The following is a 25,704-nucleotide window of genomic DNA, read 5'->3' on the forward strand; positions in this document are numbered from 1 at the left end:
GAAAAGAGAAGTAAATGCATCACCAAATTAGTGGGCGAAAATTGCATCCCAAGTGTTTGTTTAATTGCTTCTTACAAGTTTAAGTCAAATTCCGCACATTTTCTTTAAATCTCTCGATTCTTAGCAATTTTAGAAAAATAGATTCACTTTTATTTTCAGCTTTACTTGTGCTTGAACTTCCCAACAATTTCACCCATAATTCACTCCATACTCCCTTAGTAAATAGCCCTATTTAGGTGTCAATATTGTTAGCGGTTAAGTTTTGAAATTTATTTCTCATTTCATATTTTTTGTTCATTGCTAGCTCATTTAGTTTACTGTTTTCTTATCATTGTAAAATTTCTTGTCACCACAAACGGTAATATGTTGTCTTGTGAATATGAAATGTTTGCTAAATTTTTATTGTCCCTGTGAATTCGATCTTGAGATTTACCCTTGTATTAGTTTGACAGCTTCTACGCTTGGAAGTCAAAATTAAAAGCTGATCAAGTTTTTGGCGCCGTTGCTGGGGACAACTAGTGTTTAGCAAAGCATTCTCATATTGTTGAGAAGACGTTTGTAGCGTTGTGAACCTCTTCACAGCTTGGGTGACATTTTTCTTAATTTTATTTTACTTTATTTTTTTTTGTTTTGTTTGTCTTGCATATTCTTTTATTTTCTATTCTTGTTTGTATGACTAGTTGGACTAGGGACCAAACTTGTCGGTTGGTTAAGACAGAATCACAAGCATCTTTTACCTCAGCATCACTTTCTCTTGAGTCATCTTCTGACACCAATAGTACCATGACTGAAAATGAGAATCATGATCGGAAAGTAGTGAATCAGAATAGGACACTTAGAGATTATTTACAACCTGTCAGAACTAGCGCACCCTCATGCATATCCTACCTTTGAATGCAAATGTCTTTAATTTCAAACCTGGAATGATTCCATTAATTCCACATTTTCATGGCATGGATTCTGAGAATCCGTACCTTCATATCAAAGAATTTGAAGAGGTTTGTTCTACATTCATAGACCGAACATGCACTGAGGAGGTTATTAGACTAAAGTTGTTTCCATTTTCCTTGAAAGATAAGGCTAAAACGTGGCTAAATGCATTAAGACCTAGATCCATAGGCACATGGCAGGAAATGCAAACTGGATTTTTGAAGGAATTTTTTCCAATATATAGGACAAATGCACTTAAAAGACAAATCATGAACTTTACCCAAAAAGATTCTGAAACTTTTTATCAAAGTTGGGAAAGGTTCAAGGATCTTTTAATTGCTTATCCTCATCATGGTTATGAAAATTGGCGTTTGATAAGTTTTTTTTATGAAAGTTTGACACCTAAAATGCGCCAATTTGTACAAACCATGTGTAATGGAGAATTTTTTGACAAAGAGCCTGAGGAAACATTTGAATATTTTGATTACCTCGCTGAAAATGCTCAATCTTGGGACACAACTGATGTGCATACTGATGTGCATGATATGTGTAGGCAAGTTGAGTCTGGTCATGGAAAATATACTTTAAAAGAAGATGATGATTTGCGTGCTAAATTAACCTTGTTGTCTAGAAAAATGGAAGCTATGGAATTGAAAAAGGTAAATGAAGTGCATGCTGTCTATAAAAATTCATAGAAGTGTAGCATATGTGAGGATCATGGGCATTCAACTAATGAGTGTCCCACGATCCCCGCATTCAAAGAGGTATTGTTGGACCAATCTAATGCTGTAAATATGATACAAAAACCATATTCTGGTCCTTACTCTAATTCTTACAATCCAGGATGGAGAAACCACCCAAATTTTGGGTGGAGGAATGACCAGCAAGTAGCTCCAGCAGCTTTGGCTCCGGGACCCTCTCAACTCGCAATTCAAGCACCTCCAGTGCAAAAGAAGGGATTTGAAGAGACGGTATAACAATTTTCAAACACCTTGCAGCAGTTTATGCAAGGTCAAGCAACAATCAACAATCAAAACTCTCAAGCGATAAACGACATTCGGAGCACACTTACAAAAATGACTACGGCATGGAGCTCTCAAGAGAAAGGAAAACTTCCTGCACAACCTCAACCCAATCCACAAAGTCAGCCACCACAATGAGCGGTTGAAAGTTCTAATGTGAGGCAAGTGAGGGCAATCACTACTTTGAGAAATGGTAGGGTGGTGAACATTCCAGCTTAAGGTTCAGACAAGGCTGGTAAGGTCTCTAAACCTGTACAAAATAAGGCTGAAAATGGTAAGTTTGAACAAAATGAAACTGAAACTGAAAAGATTTCATGTCCTGTACCTGCTCATTTTCCTCAAAGATTGGTTCCTCTGCACAAAGACAAACACCAATCTAAAATTTTAGAAATATTCAAGCAAGTTAGGATTAATATCCCTTTGTTGGATGCTATTCAACAAATTCCTACATATGCTAAGTTTCTAAAAGATTTGTGTATGGTTAAAAAGAAATTAAATGTGCAAAAGAAAGCTTTTCTTACTGAGCAGGTCAGTGCCATAATTCAAAGCACTACCCCACCAAAATATAAAGACCCCGGTTCACCAACAATTGCTTGTGTTATAGGAAGTTCAAAAATTGGTCAAGCATTGTTAGATCTAGGTTCAAGTGTGAATTTACTGCCTTATAATGTTTATAAGCAACTTGGTTTGGGGGAATTAAAACCAACTCCTATCATTTTACAACTAGCGGACAGGTCTATTAAAATGCCAAGAGGAGTTGTTGAGGATGTCTTGGTTCAAGTGGATAAATTCTTTTATCCCGTAGATTTTGTTGTGTTGGATGTTCACTTGATACCAAAATCTTCTTTTCAAGCACCTGTGATTCTTGAGAGACCTTTTCTTGCTACTTCAAATGCATTAATAAATTGTAAGAGTGGTGTTTTAAAGCTGAGTTTTGGGAACATGACCCTTGAACTAAACATTTTCAATATTTGTAGGCAACCTCAAGACTTGGAAGATGTACAAGAAGTGAATTTGTTGGAAAGCATCCTTGAGGAAGAGACTTATTTGGCATACCAGCCCACTAACATGCTGTTTGAGTTAGAAAATATTTGTGAACTCCTCACTGATGACACCCCCATTGATGTTTCTCCTATTTTTAATGCAGAAAATAAATTGGAGACTAAATGGAGGCCAAAGATTGAATAACTCCCACCGTTGACAGAAAGTTTGAAGCCTTCAGCAAATGAAGTCCCAACACTAGAGCTGAAGCCGTTGCCGAATGACCTGAAATATGCATTTCTGGGGCCGGACAGCACCTTCACAGTGGTGATTTCAGCCCAACTCTCTCATGATCAAGAAGGGAAATTGATGGAAGTCTTAAAGCAGCACAAAGGTGCCATTGGGTGGACAATCGCAGATATAAAAGGTATAAATCCTTTTGTGTGCATTCATAGGATTTATTTAGAAGAAAATGCTAAAGTCTCTAGAGAGATGCAAAGGAGATTAAATCCTACCATGAAAGAGGTGGTAAAAACAGAGGTTTTGAAACTACTTGACGTGGGAATCATCTACCCTATTGCGGACAGCAAGTGGGTAAGTCCCATTCATGTAATTCCAAAAACATCTGGGCTTACCATTGTAAAAAATGAGAAAGATGAACTGATTCCTACTAGGATTTCTATTGGTTGGCGAATGTGTATAGATTATAGGAAGTTGAATGCCGCCACTAGGAAAGATCATTTCCCTTTGCCATTTCTTGATCAAGTGTTAGAAAAAGTTGCGGGCCATGATTTCTATTGCTTTCTTAATGGATATTCTGGTTTTTACCAAATAGAAATAGCACCTGAAGATCAAGAGAAAACAACTTTTACTTGCCCGTTTGGCACTTTTGCATTTAGAAGAATGCCTTTTGGACTATGTAATGCACCAGTTACTTTCCAAAGATGTATACTTAGTATTTTCAGCGACATGATTGAAAACTGTTTGGAAGTAATCATGGATGATTTTTCAGTGTTTGGCAGTTCTTTTGATGAATGTTTGACTAACTTACAAGCTGTTTTAGCTAGGTGTGAAGTGAAGCATTTGCATCTCAATTGGGAAAAGTGTCATTTCATGGTTCAACAAGGCATAGTTCTTGGTCACATAGTCTCATCACGAGGTATTGAGGTTGATAAAGTTAAGATCGAGCTTATCTCCAAGCTTCCTATACCCAAAACAGTAAATGAAATCAGATCATTTCTTAGGCATGCTGGGTTTTATAGGCGATTCATTCAAAATTTTAGTTCTATCTCTAAGCCCTTGTGTGAGTTACTTATACATGATGTTGCTTTTGAATGGACCTCTTCTTGTCAAGATGCTTTTGATAAGCTAAAAATTTTGCTCACTACAGCCCCTATCATGCAGCCCCCTGTTTGGTCTATTCATTTTGAGATAATGTGTGATGCTAGTGATGTTGCCATAGGAGCTGTTCTTGGACAGCGTAGAAATAAGTTCCCACATGTCATTTCTTATGCAAGTAGAACTCTAAATGGAGCCCAAAGAAATTATTCTACCACAGAAAATGAATTGTTTGCTGTGGTTTTTGCATTAGACAAGTTTCGAACTTATATTCTTGGTTCTCCTGTGGTTGTTTTCACTGACCATGCAACGTTAAAGTACTTATTGTCGAAGAAAGATGCTAAACCACGTTTAATCCGATGAATTCTTCTTCTCCAAGAATTGACCTTATCATCAAAGACAAGAAGGGTGCTGAAAACATAGTTGCCGACCACTTGTCTCGGCTTACATTTGCTGAAAATGAGCACACTATCCCTATCCTTGACTCTTTTCTTGATAAACAATTAATGTCAGTTGAAAATTTGCCTTGGTTTGCTGACATAGTTAATTTTTTGGTGACAGGACAAACTCCACCCCATTGGAGTGCTCAAGATATACGAAAATTCAAGCATGAGGTAAAGTCATTCTTCTATGATGATCCTTACTTGTTTAAATATTGTTCTGACTAAATCATAAGGAAATGTGTGCCTGATCATGAGATGTAAGCTGTTCTTTCTTTTTGTCATAATGAGGCTTGTGGGGGGCATTTTTCTGCAAATAAAATCGTTGCAAAAATTTTACAAAGTGGGTTTTATTGGCTGTATATGTTTAAGGATGCGTATAATTTTTACAAAACTTGTGAGCCATGTCAAAAACTAGACACAATCACTAAGAGAAACATGATGCCTTTACAACCCATTTTGGTCATTGAGATTTTTGATTGTTGGGGGATTGATTTTATGGGGCCATTTCCATATTCTTTTGGTTATTTGTATATCCTCGTGGCTGTTGATTATGTTTCTAAGTGGGTTGAAGCCATTCCATGTAAAACAAATGACCATAAGATTGTGCTTAAGTTCTTGAAAGAAAAAATTTTTGCTAGATTTGGCATGCCTAGAGCTATCATTAGTGATAATGGAACCCATTTTTGCAACAAACCATTTGCTGCCCTCATGAAAAAATATGATATACACCATAAGATTTCCACTCCATATCACCCACAAACGAATGGGCAAGCTGAATTAGCTAATAGGGAACTTAAGCACATCTTAGAAAAAACAGTCAACCCTAACAGAAAATATCGGTCTTTAAGGCTTACTGATGCACTTTGGGCTTATAGGACAGCCTTTAAAACCTCTCTTAACATGTCCCCTTATCACTTGGTATATGGAAAGGCATGTCATCTTCTCGTTGAGCTTGAACATAAGGCATATTGGGCTGTTAAACAATTTAATTTTTCTATTGACCATGCTGGTTCTGTGAGAAAATTTCAGATTTCAGAATTGGATGAGCTTAGGCGAGATGTATATGACAATTCTAAATTGTCAAAGGAACGCATGAAGGTATTACATGACAAGCACATCCAAAGAAATAATTTTGAGCCCAATGAGCAAGTCTTACTTTACAATTCCCGCCTCCATCTATTTCCATGCAAATTAAGATCAGGGTGGAGTGGTCTTTATGTAGTTAAAGCTGTGTTTCCATATGGAACTATTGAGATTACTAATCCTCAAAATGGAAACACTTTCAAAGTTAATGGCCAACGACTTAAATATTTTTTGGCAAAACTTTCACATGAGGATACTTCCATTCCTTTGGAAGATCCCACTTATTCTCATGGTTCTTAGCTCATTTTTGTTTTGCTTTAATTTTTTTTTTCTGTTTTTTTTTTTTTTTGCTTTTATTTGTTCGAGTTCTATGTTTTGTTCTTTCTTTTTTTCTTTCTTCTTTAGTATATCTTTTGAGGTTCAGCATTGTTTATTCTTTTCTGGTTTCATTTTTACGTTCACAATCCCTTCAACCATCTCAGGTATTTTCCTTCGACCCTATTTTCTTTCATGCCTTGTTTTATTCATGATTTGCATTGAGGACACTGCCCATTTTTAGTTGGGGGGTAAGGAGAGTCTTCTACCATTAGTCTCTCAGGATTAATAATTGTGGAGTCTGAATTTTTTGTTGCTACCAAGCTACTATTTTCACACTTCTCTACTTAAGATCAGATAGTTGTAGTTTTGGACTACACTAATTCCCACTAGTTTAGGTTTAAGTTCGACACTTGACCTTATGATAAGTCTTAGCAACTCAAACTTGGAAAATTTACTTCAAAGCTATTTATTGGTTGATGACCTTAATTGACACAAGCAGATACTTTTTGTGGTTTGTTTGATGACAACCAATGGTTTTTTCTAAGCAACTCAAGAACTACAATGAACCATATCTTAATGGCTTAGGAAAAGTGTGATTAAAAAAAAAAAAAAAACTGGTTGTAAAAGTACATGAGAAAAGGGGCAAGCTAGAGATCATGCACAAAAAAAAAAAAAAATGGTGCAAATACATTAGAAAAGGTTGCCTATCACCGAGATTTGTTAAAAAAAAAAGGTCTTTCAAAGTGTGATAGCGTGAAAGTCGCTAATGTAATGGTTTTGAATTGAAGTGAAGACCTTTTGGTTTTTCTTGAAAAAGTTACTACGCTGAAACTATTGTGAGAAATCTTGAAACTAACAAATGGAAATCTGTTCACACACTTGGTGCACTCAAAGATCTTCAGCTTAAGTACATTTCCCTTGTTTGAGCTCTTGAGAATTTTATAAGCTTTTGGTATTGAGCAAAAACCTGACTTGACTACATTCTTATGCCCAAGATTTCACTATGATTGATCTTTTGTAGAGATTTTTGAGTTTAGTAGCTCATTCTTGGATCCTACAATATTTTTATAGCATTATTTGCTATAGACTAGCAAAAAGCTAGTTGGGGGGTGTGATAAAGTGTCAAAAACTACATGATTAAGCTACTAAAGTGAATGATTTGTTTAACCAAAATATGAATGAAGCACTTAACTATGTAGTAATTTTTAGTTCTTGACTCAATATTAAATTTTGATATTTTGCACTTCAAAGGAGTTGTATTGCAGCTAGTTCACACTAAAATTAATACTCCAAAATTTATTCCTCATATTTTATTTATGTTGCAGGGCATTATGGAAAAAATATTAAAACACATGGGTATTCTTGGAAATACCCAACTGGCACAACAACATAAAAGAAGAAACTCAACCCACGTAGGATGCAAAACGCAAGGGCTGGAACGTGGCTTGAGGGGCTTCACGCATGAACAAAGTGTAACAGCCCGCTAGAAATTCATTGGTGGAATTTCTATTGACTTTAGGAATCTCGTAAAAACTCCATAAGTTTTTACGAATCGACCAATCGCACAAGTTTTAGTCTGTCAACATAGTTAGTGTTATCACTCACTATGGTGCTAGAAATATGAGTTTAATTATTTGAGGTAGTTAGAAGTATCAGAATGCGTTATGGTCTACGCCATTAGACTCAGTAGATTATTTAGGATTTTATGGCGCAATAGCCTATTTTCATAATTACGGACGAAACGTCTGTTGAAAATTGTGAAATTATTTTTAGGGGCACTTCGGGGTTGAATTTCGTTAAACGATTTTCACTATAGGTTAATATGAATATTTAGAATTTTTCAGTACTAAGTTTATTATGAATTTTTTTGAGTTAATAGTAACCAAGATAACGCACCCAATGTAGTGTTTTCAAAATTACAGTGTGAAATGTCTAAATTAGGTTCGACGAGTTTTATTTGGACACTTGGCAAGATCTTAGCCACACATAGTGAATAATATTAGAGACTTGGTACAAAGAGGAACCATTAGATGGATTTGTAAAGGAAGTCAAGGTGTGAGATCATGCCACCTAAGTAAAACTTTGTTTCATCTGTTCAACTGAATTGTGCCAAACCAAAGAGGGTTTCAACCCTAGAAAAACCCTAAATGGTTGAAATCCAATTGAAACCCAAAAGCTTGGTTGAAACTGAAATCCTAAACGGTTTCCCCAAACCCTAAAGTTGGCCTCCAAACCCTTTTTAATCTGATTTCTAGCATTGTGTTTAATCACTTGATTAAATCACTTCCACATGCTATTAATTAATCAAATTCTTGTTATGACATCATTATTCAACCTTTTAAACCTTGGGAATTTGATTGGGCCAAGAAAAATTGGTTTTGGGCTTGATGGCATCTCAAACCCCAAATTGAAGCCCACTTGGTTGGGGCCCAACAAGGCCCACGAAATTGGCCACCTTGGCAAAGCTTCTTGGAGAATTTTCCTCCCCCACATGGTAGACCATCCACTGCCATTGGCTGCACCAAATAGTGCCTTGATGTGAAGGAGAAATCCACTCCATCAACCTCCATCTTTCACAGCTGCTGCAGGCAGTCTTTGCCCCTCACTATTCTCCACTTTATGTCACATAGCCACCTCCAATCAAGGGTCATTCCAGCCCACAACTTCCCCCTCCAGGAGTCTATAGTCGTGCAAGACACTTTTCATTCCATTTTATCACTTCTTTTCCCCCATTCTTAGAGAGAAACGCAAAAGAGCTCTCTCGGGCAGATTTTTGGGACATTTTGCGTGGCCATTTTAGGCCCATTGTAAGTATTTTCCAAAGATGATTCCTTCACATAAGTTGTTCGTCTTTGAGTCTAGTTTCTGTGGATATCTTATTAGTCTCATTCCAAACTCATTTGATTGGTCAAAAGTATTTTTAACCATGGAAAAATTATTCTGGGCGTGAAACTGGAGATTATGTTATGTTTTGGAAGTTTTGACCAACCTAATGGACATATCTTGGTCCGAAAATTTTATGGAGTGTTGTTAACATGTGTTTATGAATTTTCATTGAGGTTTTGTAGCATGAATAAAGCTTTTGATGATAGATTTTCTTAGAGTTAGAAACTTGAAAACTAGAAGTGGAAAAACAGTTTCTGTTTTGTGAAAGTTTGAATATTTCATGGTTTAATCTTATTCCAAAGGCTTTGATATTTTTATATGATGATACTAAGCCTCTTATATACATGTTAGGATGTTATTTCGAAGATATTTAGTATTAGTTTTAAATATATGATTTTCTATGCAAGAGGATTTCGGTTAGGCCTAACATTTGATGTTTTTGAGTTAGATCCATGTTTTATTAAATTTTAGCCATGTGATTTTAAGTTTGATGGTTGGATCTTCTTTAGGACACATTTTTATACCATGTGATGTGTTATTTTGAAGATCACATGTCTTTAAGTCATGGATCAAGAGATTGATCGAAGTTAGTTGGGAAAAACAGTTTCTGTTTTGGACTAAGTTTAAAACCAAAAACTCCAAGTGTTGTTTTGTGATTTTTGGTGAGTTTTGTTTGATGATTTAAAGCATGTTTGATCTTGGGATGATGTTATGAATATGTTAGAAGTAAGATTTGATTTTTTTGAAATTATTGTAGATGTTTTTATTAAGGTCAAAACTTGTGATTTAAGGTTTACTTTTTGTTAAAAAGTTTGGGTCTTTTTACAAAAAGTTTGGTGTTGATAATTAGTTTTTTCTTAATGGATATTTTTTTTAAGTGTGTTTTTAAACTTAGGAGAGGAAGATCTTTGTTACAACATTTTGGTTTAATCATGAGTTTTGAAACTTGAAAGAATTGCAACCAAAATCAAGACAAATGGCCTATGTAGGTTTCGACCATAGTGAGTTTTCTATAGTTGTGAATGATTTTAAATTTTTATGAGTTGATATTTGAGTTTAGGACAAAATTTACATGAGGAATGTAAATTTTGGTAATTTTTGGAGTTAGGATGTGAAATCTTTAAGTTAGGAGTAAAATGGTCATTTTCCCACATGTAGAGGGTAAAATGGTAATTTTGCTCTAAGTTGCCACTGTTCACATTTCTAATTGTTAGTAATTAAATTCTAACTTTTAGAATACCCTCTTACAGTTCCTCGTGTTTCGTACTTTATTCTAGTAGAACACGACGATCGAGGTAAGTTAGCTTTTAACTTACTATCAGTTTAATGTGTATGGGTGATGAGTAAGGGAACTAAAGTGTATGTATGCATGTTATCATATGTGCCATGCCAAGTCATTATATATTTATCTCTTACACAAAATTTATTCTGTCACGAATTATTCATCTATTACACAAGATATTCTGTCACGTATTACTACACATTGCTATACAGTACAAGTATGTCATGTTAAGTTAAGTATGCTATCTGTTACATGTATTTCATGTCACGTAATATTCACTGTCACATGTTACGCCATGTTGTCTGTTATATGGTATGTGTCATGTTACGAAATGTTGCATGTTACATGTATGCCATGTTGTGAAATGTACTCTGTTATATTTATGTCTTGAAGTATGTCGTGTATGTTGTCATACGTTCATGTCACGTTATGCTACGTTAGAACTTCTGTCTTTTATGTCACGTTCATGTTACGTCACGTTACGAAATGTCATGTATGCCAGTTAAGTTATTCCTGTCAATCACGACCCTAAGCGCTAGGATGGGGTAATATCCTAGTGGAACTCCTTTATTCACGCTGGAGTGTCTAAATAGGTGTGAAATTTCCTGGGTTGACAAAGTATAGTCAACAGGTTGCGAATGGGGCCTAATTAGCTAGTCACCGGAGCGCGCCAGGCACTAACGCTGATAGAGCCACACTTTATGTTACGTGTGTCCACAGCAAATGTGGCACACACAAATAAGTCATGGGGCCACAACAACTATGCAGAATGAAGTATGGGGGCACAACAACTGTGGACCATACACTACGTGAGACATAACAATTGTGACACGTAGAATACGTGGGGCCACAACAACTGTGGACTACGTATTAGCGCACTCACAGCTGGTATAGAAACCTGTTATGTGATGCGGTAATCGGCAGGGACACACAGCTCAAGGGGACCCGTGTAGCACCTATATGGTCGCTTTAATGATTAAGTCTATTGAATAAGATTCCAAGTTCATGCATTTCACGTTCAAGTCATGTTTCACGTTATGTTATGTTCAAGTTTACGTTCACGCAATCGTGGTAATCCCATGAGACAAGAATATGTTTCAAGTTCATGTTATGTTATGTTCACGTTTACGTTATGTTCCAAGTTCACAGTTATGTTATGTCATGCTCAGGTTCATGTCATGCTCAAGTTCATATTCAAATTATGCATGTTCACGTTCATGTTATATTTCAAGTTCACGTTCATGCTATGTTTCAAGTTCATGTTATGTTTCAAGTCACGTTCATGCTAAGCTTCAGTTTCAGATTAAGTTATGTCAGTTATGTTATGTTGTATGTCAAGTTATGTTATGATTACTTATGATTTGATTATGCACTCATGCTTTTACTGCCATACATGCGTCATGAACCTGTGTGGAAGTTTTCTGTTAACTTGCTGAGATTTGTAATCAAATCTCATTGTGGTAGTCACAACTACCATTCTCCCGGAATGGTAGATTTTGTTATAGGATCTGAAGGAGAACCGAGAATCGACCAACTGGAAACGGTTGACTAAGCGACAATGCGACGTAGATGTTAGTACAGTAGTTACCTCAGATTACTACTTGTATTTGTGGAGTTCAATCTCCAGCACTATTTTGATCACAACCATATGGACTATTATTATGATCTTAGTTGTTTAGTATGTCGTTAAGTATGAAGTATATTTTAAATATTTGGGATATTTCAGTTTTGTGTATAGTGTTGCTAAAGAAAAAAAAAGAGAGAAAAAAATTTATTATCCGCTGCGAATATTGCATAATGCTAGATTTATGTTAGGAACATTGCATCTTATATGTCATGAACGGGGGCAAATAACCTTGTGTTGCATGTCTCGACGCTTCAAATGTTCGTCCGATCCCAAGCGAAATTTAGGGGCGTCATACAAAGACTCACGCACTCGAAAATGTACCGCAAGGCAAAGAAAAGTGAAGCAAGGCACGCTGCAGAGGCTAGATCGTGGCCTCACCGCGAGCAGGAGCTGGAGACTCGAACTGCAGGAGTTGGAGACGAGTGCACTGCAGAAGGGAAATGCAGATGCACTCACGCGGCCAAACCACGCATGCCAAGTGCTGGGCTGAGGATGAAACGCACTGTAGAGGAGGACTGGAGTCAAAACGCAGGGGCTGGAGATGCAAAACGTCGTGAAGGCGCGCACTGCAGAGCTGAAAAACAGAACCTGTGCTGGGCTGACTCAAAATGCAGGGGCTGAGACGTGAAACGCATACGTGATATGAACCCGCGGGAAATGAATCCCTTGAACCCACAGTCAATTTGAAAATACCCCAAGAAAGCCAAAATCAAGTCAATGGATGGAGAACCTAGACCCAATGAGAACTCGTTTCAAGAACCTAGATTATATTAAAATCTAGACCCGTTGAAGAACCCGTCTCAAGAACCCAGATTACAAAGGAGGAACGCCAACAAAGTTGTGATTTACCTTTGATAAGTTCAAAAGTTCAATTAAGAACAAGAGGAGTAAACTCAACTCACAAATAAAATTCAATATTGTCTAACTCTCAAATGAGGCTACAAAGAGTTTTTAAAGCCAAACCTAATCAAAACCCTAGCCAAAATAATGCCCCTTTTACCCAAAATTACCCTTGATGAACAGTACCGGCTACAGTACGCGCGGCTACAGTAACCCCAACAGTAAATTGATGAAACCCTAGTTCCTAAAATGTAATTTTCCAAATAAGCCCTTGGCCAAAATACAAGGCCTTCCCAAAAACATAGTTCAAAAGAAATAAGACATGTGAGCCAAGCATCTTCAAGCCCACTTATTCTAAACTAATAAAATAAATCATTTAACCAAATTGGAAGCCTCCAATAACAATAGGCCGTATCTTTAAGTCATGTCTTCCACAGCTTGAATAAAGTGGATCAAAACTGGTTCTTCTTCTTTCAGACCCATCTTCAGTGTTGGGCTCTTGCTGGCTTCATCCCAGGTGGATTGCACCAATCCTTGCATTGCTTCCTTGATCTTCTTGGCCCTTGATCTTGTAATTGGCTCATCTGGAACTTGCAAAGGATCTTTAAGAGTAGGCACACCTTGGTTCCTATCATTCCCCCTCTCCTCAAAAGGATTCGACCTCGAATCTTCACCTACATCAAAAGGAGAAAGATCAGAAACATTGAAAGTTGCAGAAACTTTATACTCACCTGGAAGATCCACTTTATATGCATTGTCATTAATTTTCTCAAGAATTTGGAAAGGTCCATCTCCTCGAGGATGCAACTTAGTCCTTCTATGGGCTGGGAATCTTTCTTTGCGCATGTGAACCCAAACCCAATCTCCTGGTTCAAAGATGACACGCCTTCGTCCTTTATTGGCTTGGGAAGCAACCCTTTCATTCTTTTGGGCAATTTGAAGCCGTACCCTCTCATGAAGTGACTTCACCAACTCCGCCTTCTTTTGTCCATCCAAACTACTCCTGTCATCAACAGGTAAAGGCATCAAATCCAAAGGAGTAAGTGGATTAAATCCATAAACAATTTCAAAAGGAGAGTATGAAGTAGTAGTATGCATCGTCCTATTATATGCAAACTCTATAAATGACAAACAATCCTCCCAAGTTTTTAAATTCTTATGAACAACAGTGCGTAAAAGCTGAGTTAAAGTCCTATTAACTACTTCAGTCTGACCATCAGTCTGTGGATGACAAGTAGTGGAAAATAAGAGCTTAGTACCCAATTTCCCCCACAACACCTTCCAAAAGTAGCTAAGGAATTTAACATCCCTATCAGAAACAATACTCCTAGGTACACCATGGAGTCGCACTATCTCCTTGAAAAACAAGTCAGCTATATTTGTTGCATCATCTGTTTTATGGCATGGAATGAAATGTGCCATCTTACTGAATCTATCCACAACAACAAAAATAGAATCTCTACCCCTTTTGGTCCTAGGCAGCCCCAAAACAAAGTCCATAGATATGTCTACCCATGGCTCACTAGGAACGGGTAAGGGTGTATACAACCCATGTGGCAAAACCTTAGATTTGGCCTTTCTACATGTAATGCACCTTCCACAAATACGGTTAACATCTCTCTTCATCTTAGGCCAAAAGAAATGTTCATGCAAAATGTCTAAAGTTTTCTTGACACCAAAGTGTCCCATTAATCCCCCACCATGTGCCTCACGCACCAATAACTCACGCATAGAACAATTTGGCAGACAAAGTTTGCTTTCTTTAAACAAATAACCATCATGCTTGTAAAACTTACCAAATGCCGCCTTATCACATGCCACATACACATTTGAAAAATCAGCATCATCGGCATACATGTCTTTCACGTATTCAAACCCAAGCATTTTGGCACTCATAGAAGTAAGAAGTACATACCTCCGGGATAGAGCATCAGCAACAATGTTCTCCTTACCTTGCTTGTAACGGATGACATAGGGAAAGGTCTCAATGTATTCCATCCATCTAGCATGCCTTTTATTCAACTTACCTTGACCCTTGAGATGCTTCAATGATTCATGATCGGTATGGATCACAAATTCTCTTGGCCATAGGTAGTGCTGCCAAGTCTCTAATGCACGAACAAGAGCATAAAGCTCTTTGTCATAAGTAGGGTACTTCAGGGATGCCCCACTTAACTTTTCACTGAAGAAGGCTATGGGCCGCCTATCCTGCATCAAAACGGCTCCAATCCCTATTCCTGAGGCATCACATTCAATCTCAAAAGCTTTGTTAAAATCAGGTAATGCTAACACAGGTGCAGAGCACAACCTTTCTTTAATAGTGGCAAAAGCATTCTCTTGATTAGCCCCCCAATGAAACCCAACATTCTTTTTAATTACCTCAGTGAGTGGTGCAGCAATGGTGCTGAAGTCTTTAACAAAACGCCGATAAAAGCTAGCTAAGCCCATGAAAGCTTCTTACCTCAGTGATGCTTTTTGGCGTTGGCCACTCCTTGATGGCCTTGACTTTCTCTTCATCCACCTCAATACCCTTTGTACTAACAACGTAACCAAGAAAAACAACTTTTTCCATGCAAAAGGCACATTTCTTGAAATTAGCATACAACTTTTCACATCTCAACACATCAAACACATATCTCAAATGCTCAATATGTTCATTTAAGTTCTTGCTGTACACTAAGATATCATCAAAGTACACAACCACAAACTTGCCTATGAATGCACGTAGGACATGGTTCATTAATCTCATGAAAGTACTGGGCGCATTTGTAAGTCCAAATGGCATAACCAACCATTCATAAAGCCCATACTTAGTCTTAAAAGCAGTTTTCCATTCATCACCCTCTTTCATTCTAATTTGATGGTACCCACTTTTAAGATCAATTTTACTGAAAATACATGAGCCATGCAATTCATCAAGCATATCATCCAATCTAGGAATGGGATGGCGATACTTTACCGTGATATTGTTGACCGCCCTGCAATCAATGCACATCCTCCACGTCCCATCCTTCTTTGGCACTAGTAGCACTGGTACTGCACAAGGGCTCATGCTCTCCCTCACGTACCCCTTGCTCATCAAATCCTCAACTTGCCTCTGAAGCTCCTTTGTCTCCTCTGGATTACTCCTATAGGCTGGTCGGTTTGGAATAGCAGCCCCGGGCACAAAATCAATCTGGTGCTCAATGCCTCTAATGGGTGGCAACTCATTTGGCATCTCCTCCGGGAATACATCCTCAAACTCCTGCAACAAAGAAATAGCCAAACTAGGAAGAGACTGATTAGTTTCATCAAGAGTAAGATAAGACTCTTTATAGACAAGAAAAATCATAGGGCGATCTGCGAAGAAAGCCCTCTTAACCTCACTCTCTCTTGCATAGAAACTCACTTTTGCCTTTCCTTTTCTCTCAGAAGACTCTCTTTCTTTTTTCTCTCGTGGCTCCACTCTTTTTTCTTTACTCTCAGCCACCTCTCTACTTTCTTTTTCACTCTTTCTTTCATGCTCATATTCACTTTCACTCTTTCTTTTTTGCTCAATCTCTTTTTCACTCTTCCTTTTTTGATCACTCTCATTTTCACTCTTTCTCTTCTGATCACTCTCATTTTCACTCTTTCTTTTTTGAGCAACCTCACTTTTCAATTTCAGTTGGTCCTCATAGACCTGGCTTGGAGTTAAAGGAGCAAGCTTAATTGTTTTGCCCTCCTTTTCAAAGCTGTACATGTTCTTGAACCCATCATGTGTCACTCTCCTATCATACTGCCACGGCCTCCCCAACAAAATATGGCCCGCATGCATAGGCACAACATCACAAAGCACCTCATCTTGATACTTCCCAATAGAAAAAGTAACCAACACTTGTTTATCCACCCTAACCTCTCCACAATCATTCAACCACTGCAATTTGTATGGTCTAGAGTGTTTTAAGGTTGGTAAATTCAATTTCTCAACCAAAGTAGTGCTAGCCACATTAGTACAACTCCCTCCATCAATGATCATACTACATACCTTATTGTTGACATGGCATCTAGTATGGAAAATGTTCTCTCTCTGTTGCTCTGCATCATCCACCTTAATGTGTGCATTAAGAGCACGCCTGGCAACAAGAGACTCACCTGTCACAGGGTATACCACTCCATCATCATCACTAGCATCATCCAACTCGGGCACCTCATCACTATCATCCTCACTCTCAGTCATCACCTCCCCATTGTCACGCATAATCATCACCCTCCTATTTGGACATTGAGAAGCAATGTGCCCTGAACCCAAACACTTAAAACATTTGATATCTCTATTCCGTGAAGGTTGGGATTCTACCTTGGGTTTGTTGCTAGTTCCCTCATCTTTTCCCTTAGGTGGTTCGGTCTTTCTCTTTGCTTCAGCTGGATCATTCCTATCCCATTTTGATTTCCAAGTAGTGCTAGAAACCGTAGTGTACCTTGCTGTCCCTTTTCTCTTTAATTGCCTCTCCACCTTCATAGCCATGTGCACCATGTCCTCTATCTCCACATAATGCTGCAATTCAATTACATTGGCTATGTCCCTATTCAACCCACTCAAAAATCTAGCCATGGTGGCCTCTCGGTCCTCCTCTACATTAGCCCGAATCATCGCCACCTCCATCTCCTTATGGTAATCCTCCACACTCCTAGACCCCTGTGTAAGATTTTGTAATTTCTGGAAAAGGTCTCTATAGTAATGGCTAGGAACAAATCTCCGCCTCATGAGAGCTTTCAACTCTCCCCATGTCTCTATAGGCCTCTCATAATTCCTTCTCCTATTGGTCACTAATTGATCCCACCAAATAATAGCATAATCAGTGAACTCAATTACCGCCAACTTCACTTTCTTCTCCTCAGAGTAATTATGGCAATCAAACACCAACTCTATTTTTTTCTCCCACTCTAGATAAACCTCAGGGTCAGTTCTACCTTGGAAAGATGGTATTTTCATTTTGATGCTACCAAGGTCTCTATCTACACCATCCCGACCCCTTAGATTCCCCTCAAGTCCTCTTTCATGCCTAACTCCTCTATTTCTACCCGACCCAACGTCAGATGCTAAATCTTCCTCTTCCTCACCATCTCCTTCATTCTCATACTGATTTTCAACTCTATGCTCACGTCGCCTCCTATCCCTCCTACCTTGTAGATTTCTAATCGCTGCTTCTTGATGATCCATCCTATCCCTCACTTCACCCAACACCAAGTTCAACCGCTCAAACTGTTGTTGCATGGCTTGCAGCACAAAGGATGAGTTATCTGCTCTCCCCCTTGGTGATGCGCTACTCCGATGAGACATTATCAGGCGCTGCACAAGAGAATGTTAGTGGCAAAAAAAAAAAATAAACCTCACACACTCCCTCACGTGTTTACACTCGAATAACGACACTCCACTCGTGTTTCACTCCTAATTGACTTTTTCCGATAATAGTCTCACACTCTCTTTGCCTTTTACCTCAAGAGTTTTCCCACTCAAGTTCTTTAAGAACTAATTGACTCAATCAAGACAAAGCAACCTTGTTTTATCCCAACTAGTAATTAGATCCAAGAAACAAGAACAAGAGAAACACGAAAGGAATGGAGAAAAAAAAAATGGCACGTGAATCAAGGAAATTATACGAATGAAACAGTAACAATAAGACAAGATACCAACTAGAATCACCCCCTTTGATGATAAGGCGCATGAAAAAAAATCTCGAATTTTTTTTTTTCACGATTTTTTTTTTTTTTTCACGTTTTCTTTTTTCTTTTCTTTTCCTTTCTTTTCTTTTCTTTTCTTTTCCTTTCACCAACTGATTTGATCACAATTTGATCACAATCAAGAATAAGCAGTTGAGAAAAACCCTAACAATAACTCAAAAACCCTTGGGCAAGTGATATACGGCAGCCCCTAGAACAAGAGATTTCAGCCAACACAAACCCTAGAACAATGAATTTCAGCAACCCTAACAATAGTGAAGAAATCTGCTAACCACCACTATTTTTTTTTTTTGTAATCAATCCTAGAAGAATGACGCCCTAGAATTAAATATGCAAGAAATAAAAGATAGAATAAGACCTGATTGGAAACCTTGCTCTGAATACCAAATGATATGAACCCGCGGGAAATGAATCCCTTGAACCCACAGTCAATTTGAAAATACCCCAAGAAAGCCAAAATCAAGTCAATGGATGGAGAACCTAGACCCAATGAGAACTCGTTTCAAGAACCTAGATTATATTAAAATCTAGACCCGTTGAAGAACCCGTCTCAAGAACCCAGATTACAAAGGAGGAACGCCACAAAGGTTGTGATTTACCTTTGATAAGTTCAAGAGTTCAATCAAGAACAAGAGGAGAAAACTCAACTCACAAATAAAATTCAATATTGTCTAACTCTCAAATGAGGCTACAAAGAGTTTTTAAAGCCAAACCTAATCAAAACCCTAGCCAAAATAATGCCCCTTTTACCCAAAATTACCCTTGATGAACAGTACCGGCTACAGTACGCGCGGCTACAGTAACCCCAACAGTAAATTGATGAAACCCTAGTTCCTAAAATGTAATTTTCCAAATAAGCCCTTGGCCAAAATACAAGGCCTTCCCAAAAACATAGTTCAAAAGAAATAAGACATGTGAGCCAAGCATCTTCAAGCCCACTTATTCTAAACTAATAAAATAAATCATTTAACCAAATTGGAAGCCTCCAATAACAATAGGCCGTATCTTTAAGTCATGTCTTCCACAGCTTGAATAAAGTGGATCAAAACTGGTTCTTCTTCTTTCAGACCCATCTTCAGTGTTGGGCTCTTGCTGGCTTCATCCCAGGTGGATTGCACCAATCCTTGCATTGCTTCATTGATCTTCTTGGCCCTTGATCTTGTAATTGGCCCATCTGGAACTTGCAAAGGATCTTTAAGACTAGGCACACCTTGGTTCCTATCATTACGGCATGGGGCTGAGATGAAATGCATCTGGGACGCTAAGGGATAGACGCAAAACACATGAAATGGAGACCTGAAACGTAGAGAGCTAGACAGTATAAAAAGAAAGGATTTTTTCGTGCGTGGGACTCTCGTATTTTTTTTGGGATTTATTTCTTCCTCTGGTTCTTTTTGCTTCTTTATTTTCATCTGGTTTTTCTTCTGAGTTTCGGGGCTTCAGCAGATTTTGAGATTACAATATTTTTATTTTGCAATTTTCGTTCAGTGCAGTAGTTAAAGATGTTTGAATTTAATCTTTTTGGACATTTTGTTAATCCAGAGATGGTAGGCTAGATTTTTAGTTTGGGATTCAATGAGTAACACATAACTGATTTAGGATGGATTTTCTTTAATATTTAGTGCTTTTGATTGTTAACTTGATGGATTATATTTCAATGTGCATCTAGAAAAGATTAGAGTTCTTTGTTCTTGGTTTAGATCAGTTGTAGACGTAAAGGCACAATTGATACTTGAACAAGTAACATGACTTTGATGGTTTTCTTTCACTTTTCTATGGTTGTCATATATTTTGTCAAGTAGTTTTATTAGAATAAAAATTGTGGTTGATTGCTATCTTATCCGACCATGATTTCTAGGAATGAGAGAATGGTTGAGAGAAGATAAAAAGAGAAGTAAATCCATCACCAAATTAGTGGATGAAAATTACATCCCAAGTGTTTGTTTAATTGCTTCTTACAAGTTTAAGTCAAATTCTGCACATTTTCTTTAAATCTCTCGATTCTTAGCAATTTTAGAAAAATAGATTCACTTTTATTTTCAGCTTTACTTGTGTTTGAACTTCCCAACAATTTCACTCATAATTTACTCCATACTCCCTTAGTAAATAGCCCCATTTAGGTGTCAATATTGTTAGCGGTTAAGTTTTGAAATTTATTTCTCATTTCATATTTTTTGTTCATTGCTAACTCATTTAGTTTACTGTTTTCTTATCATTGCAAAATTTCGTGTCACCACAAACGGTAATATGTTGTCTTGCGAATATGAAATGTTTGCTAAATTCTCATTGTCCCTGTGAATTTGATCTTGGGATTTACCCTTGTATTACTTTGACAGCTTCTACGCTTGTAAGTCAAAATTAAAAGTTGATCACCTCTCCAAGTTAGCCACCATGGGCGAGTCACACACTCACGGTGCAATCAACGAGCGAGAAAGGTCAAGGACCGCCCGACCTCTACAGTTTGCCACTAGGGGTGTAACCAGTCTGGTTCGGTCCGATTTTGGACAAAATCTAAGACCGAACCGGTATGTATCGGTTTTGTATTTTTTAAAATCGATTACGCACCGGTTACCCTCCTAAACCAGTACTTCCGGTTTTACAGGTTTCCGGTCCGTTTTTTTTATTTTTTTAAAATATAAATTTCACAATTTGTCATTAAAAATTTATTTATAAAAAAAAAAAGAACTTTTAATATTAGTATTAGTTATAATCTTTTAGTAAAAATTTTTAGTATTAATTATAAGTATAACTATAATCTATAGTCTATATTAGACTATTAATATTATTTATAAACTTATATATTAGTATTAACATTTAATGTAATAATTTATAATTATACATTATATATAAAACTTATTTATATTAATATTTAGTATGTATTTAAAATATTTTGTATAAAACTTATATATAAAAATATTATTTTTATTTTTTTTAATCAACCGGTCCGGTCCAAAAAATCTCAAAAACGGAACTGCTCTGTTTTTACATTTTAAAAACCGGTTCCGGACCGGACCAGTTCAAAACCGATAAAACCGGTCCGAACTGGTTTTTCGGTTTGAGTTTACACCCCTATTTGCCACCATGGGCGAGTCACACACTTGCGGTGCAATCAACGGGCGAGAAAGGTCAAGGACCGCCCGACCTCTACAATTAGCCACCATCGGTGAGTCACACACTCGAGTACGAATCAACAGGCGAGAAAGGTCAAAGATTGCCCGACCTCTCCAAATTAGCCACCATTGGTGAGTCACATACTCGCGGTGCAATCAACAGGTGGGAAAGGTCAAGGATCGCCCGACCTCTACAATTAGCCACCATAGGCGAGTCACACACTCGCGATGTAAATCAATAGGCGGGAAAGGTCAAGGACCGCTCGACCTCTCCAAGTTAGCCACCATGGGCGAGTCACGCACTGGCAGTGCAAATAAACAAGCGGGAAAGGTCAAGGACTGCTCGAGCTCTCCAAGTTAGCCACCATGGCCGAGTCGCACACTCGCTATGCAATCCTTCGAGAATGAGCCTTTAGAGTTAACAAGCCTTCGAGCTCCACAAACCACTGCCAGTGGGTTACCTTCAGGAACGAGCCTATGGACCTCCTAGCACCACAACTACCATGCGCGTGTTACCTTCGGGAACGAGCCAACAGGGTTGGCAACTCCTTAAGTTGGACCCAGGAGGTCGACGGGCCCCTTGATCCCTTTACGTGGGTTACTTCACACAAACTCCAACACCAACAACAAAACAAAGGCATCAAATGAACATACACTTTACAAATAAAAACAAACATTCGAGCTTTGTGCTCGCACCACACGCGGTCGAGTCGATCTCCAGCCTTATCCGAGCTTCACGATTGCACTCTACACGGTCGAGTCCATCTCTTGCCTTAGACGAGCTTCCTGCTCCCACTCTACTCGATCAAGTCCATCTCCCGCCTTAGAAGAGCTTCGCGCTCGTACTATACGTAGTCGAGTCCATCTCCAGCCTCATCCGAGCTCTCCATTTGCACTGTATGCAGTCGAGTCCATCTCCTGCCTTAGACAAGCTTCGTGCTTGCACCACACGCGGTCAAGTCCATCTCCCACCTTATCAGAGCTCCACGCTGGCACTCTACTCAGTTGAGTCCATCTCCCGCCTTATACGAGCTTCGTGCTCGCACTCTACGTGGTCGAGTCCATCTTCCACCTTAGACGAGCTTTACGCTTGAACTCTACGCGATCGAGTCCATCTCTCGCCTTATCCAAGGTTCAAACTCGCACTCTCCGTAGTCGAGTCCATCTCCCGCCTTATCCGAGCTTCACGCTCGTACTCTATGCGGTCGAGTCCATCTCCCACCTTAGACGAGCTTTGCGCTCGCACTCCATGCAGTCAAGTCCATCTCCTACCTTAGAATAGCTTCGCGCTCGCACTCTACGCGGTCGAGTCCATCCCCTGCCGCATCCGAGCTATGCGCTCGCACCATACGTGGTCGAGTCCATCTCCCACCTTATCCGAGCTCCGTGCTTGCGCCATACGTGATCGAGTTCATCTCCCGCCTTATCCGAGCTCTACGCTCGCACCATATGTGGTCAAGTCCATCTCCTGCCTTATCAGAGCTCCGCACTTCCGCTATACCCAATTGAGTCCATCTCCTGCCTTATTTGATCACTACGCTCATGCCATACGCGGTCGAGCCCATCTCCTGCCCTAGACTCTCACGAATTCGCACATCTCTATACAGTCAAATCTGAGTTTGAAAATATTCACTGCTCGCACTAGAGGGACGAATAAATTCAGACAGATCAGTTCGGCTGCATCTTTACCTTTTAAGATTCTCAAGGTCTTATTTTAAAAGCAAATCACCCTTAAGAATCGCAGGGTTCTGTTAGGGGGTAAAAAGCAGGAAACAAAGAAGCATGTGGGCCCAAGTAAGGGGCCAAAGCATGAGCTAGGGGCAAAAATAGGCGAGGCCGTGATTTCAGGAAATGATGGCCAAAGTTAGGGAAAACTGCTAGGAAACGTGTGAAAAAGATGGCATGTGCAGCAGATTCTATGGATAAAAGGGGGTTCGGGCGCTCCATAAAATGGAGAGAGTTCTTCTTCTTTACGAGAGGCTTTTTTCCTTCTTTCTTCTCCCTCCCTCAGCCTCTGTACAGGGAACTCCATCAAAGGTTTTCTCTCCAGTGGATTTACATTCAGAATTACACTTGTATAGTCAGGAATGAAAGATTACGAGAGATTGTAAATGAGAATATTATAGTGGATTTATCCTCCCCAAACACCTGTGGACATATGCATTATGCCGAATCACGTAAATCCTTGTGTTCCTCTCTTTATCTTCTTTACACTTATATATTCTATTTATCGTCATAGATGTATGCACTAATACTATAAGGCTACACCAGCACCCAGTCGAGGGCTCCTAATAGAACCTATCAAGGCCTAAATCACCCAAGCTGGCCAAGAATGACTCTTTCTCCCCTTCTGGTCTGTCGAGAGATTTTTACGGGCTCAACTATTGGTTTTGGGGTTGAAACAACATCAAGACCTGCAGGAGCAAAGAGTATAGGGCTATTATAAATCTGTTGATGATCTATCAAAGACAATGGATCTTTTATTAGAAACATTAAATGGGGGTCACACTCATCTCAGATTTGTTCATAATTCTCGTTAGGAAAAATAAGTTCCTATGGATGGTGATAAGTGTTATTTTTATGTGATTTTTATCACTATTTTATTTATGAAAAGTGTCATTTTCCCTTCAATACTATTTATTTTATTTTATTTTATTTATTTTCTTGGATTTGAAGGAATGAGAAGGTTTAGTACAAAAATAGAGCATTTTGGTACAAAAGAATAGACTACGGATCTAGACCGATGAGAGGCAGCAAGATTTGAAGAGAACCAATGACATTTGGGTGAGGAGCCTTGTCCCATGGGCAACAAAGTGATTTCTCTCGCCCAAATATGAGAAGACTTACCTCTCATTAAGCGAGGTAACTCGCGACCAGAAGTCACGACTAGAAGGCGCGAAAATTTGGCAACAAGGCTCTAGGTGGTTAGATTGGACAACTAGTCTAAATGACCAACTTAAGAGAACAACCTCAACGACATCATGGGCAACAACTCAACGACATCATGGGCAACAACTAGAAAATGTGTGAGGAGTCTTTCATCTCGGCCGGGAGTTTTTCCACTCGGTAGGCGAGGAGAGGGCCGTGTGGTCTTTGTGACCTCCACGCCAGTTATATAAAGCGCACACGGCATCTACTCGGTGGGACCTGTCCAAATTCTGCAATCAATCTACTAACCACCAAATCCTCCTGAACTCCGGAATTCAAGTCGCATATCACTGAATCTACTATTTTAGATAATTTTGATATTCATAGAATAATTTCCTTTTATGTTAACATCTATTTTTAGAAACTATTTTTCAGATTTTTAGACTAGATTGTAGTAGCATTTATTTTGTTTCTGGATTTGAGTTTTGACATCTATTTAATTCCGTCTTGTGGGATGAATAGGGAGTCTGGATTCTTAATCTTAGTTTTAGTTTTAGTATTGATATGAGTTAGGGAGTTCTAAATCGAAGTTGTTAGGGGGTAAAAAATAGGAAACAAAGAAGCATGTGGGCCTAGGTAAGGGGCCAAAGCAGGAGCTAGGGGCCAAAGTAGGTGAGGCTGTGATTTTAGGAAATGATGGCCAAAGTCAGGGACAACTGTCAGGAAACATGGGAAAAATAAGGCATGTGCAGCAGATTCTATGGAGAAAAGGGGGTACGATCACTCCATAGGTTTTCTCTCCAATGGATTTACATTCAGAATTACACTTGTATGGTGAGACATGAGAGACTGTAAAAGAGAATATTATAGTGGATTTATCCTCCCCAAATACCCGTGGACGTAGGCATTATGCCAAACCACATAAATCCTTGTGTTCCTCTATTTATCTTCTCTGCACTTATATTTTCTATTTATTGCCATGAATGTACGCACCAATACCATATGGCGGCATCAGCACCCAGCCGGGGACTCCTAACAAAACCGATCAAGGCCTAAATCACCCAAGCCGCCCGGGAATGACTCTTTCTCCCCTTTAGGTCTATTGAGCGATTTTTACGGTCTGAACAGGAGTCGAGAGATTTTATGTTTTAGAGTCTGAGTTTAGGGTTCCAGAATTTACTCTTGAAGTGTTCTTTCGAGAAGGCAGAACTGGAGGACAGAGGTGAGAGCCGCATACCTCATCAACCGAATTCAATGAAGAACACCAGTTTTA

At 38.7% G+C, this 25,704-nt stretch overlaps 1 non-coding gene and 1 pseudogene across 1 annotated transcript; one reads left to right on the plus strand and one right to left on the minus strand.

The window, feature by feature from the left end:
- Positions 1–1,181: 1,181 nt before the first annotated feature.
- Positions 1,182–1,288, minus strand: LOC118344113. The gene has a single exon (XR_004797878.1). It is a non-coding gene; the product is annotated as a small nucleolar RNA R71 (small nucleolar RNA).
- Positions 1,289–1,358: 70 nt separating this feature from the next.
- Positions 1,359–6,097, plus strand: LOC109020793 (annotated as a pseudogene).
- The last annotated feature ends 19,607 nt before the right edge of the window (positions 6,098–25,704 follow it).

This window comes from Juglans regia, chromosome 12 (genome assembly GCF_001411555.2).
Source record: "Juglans regia cultivar Chandler chromosome 12, Walnut 2.0, whole genome shotgun sequence".
Taxonomy (NCBI): domain Eukaryota; kingdom Viridiplantae; phylum Streptophyta; class Magnoliopsida; order Fagales; family Juglandaceae; genus Juglans; species Juglans regia.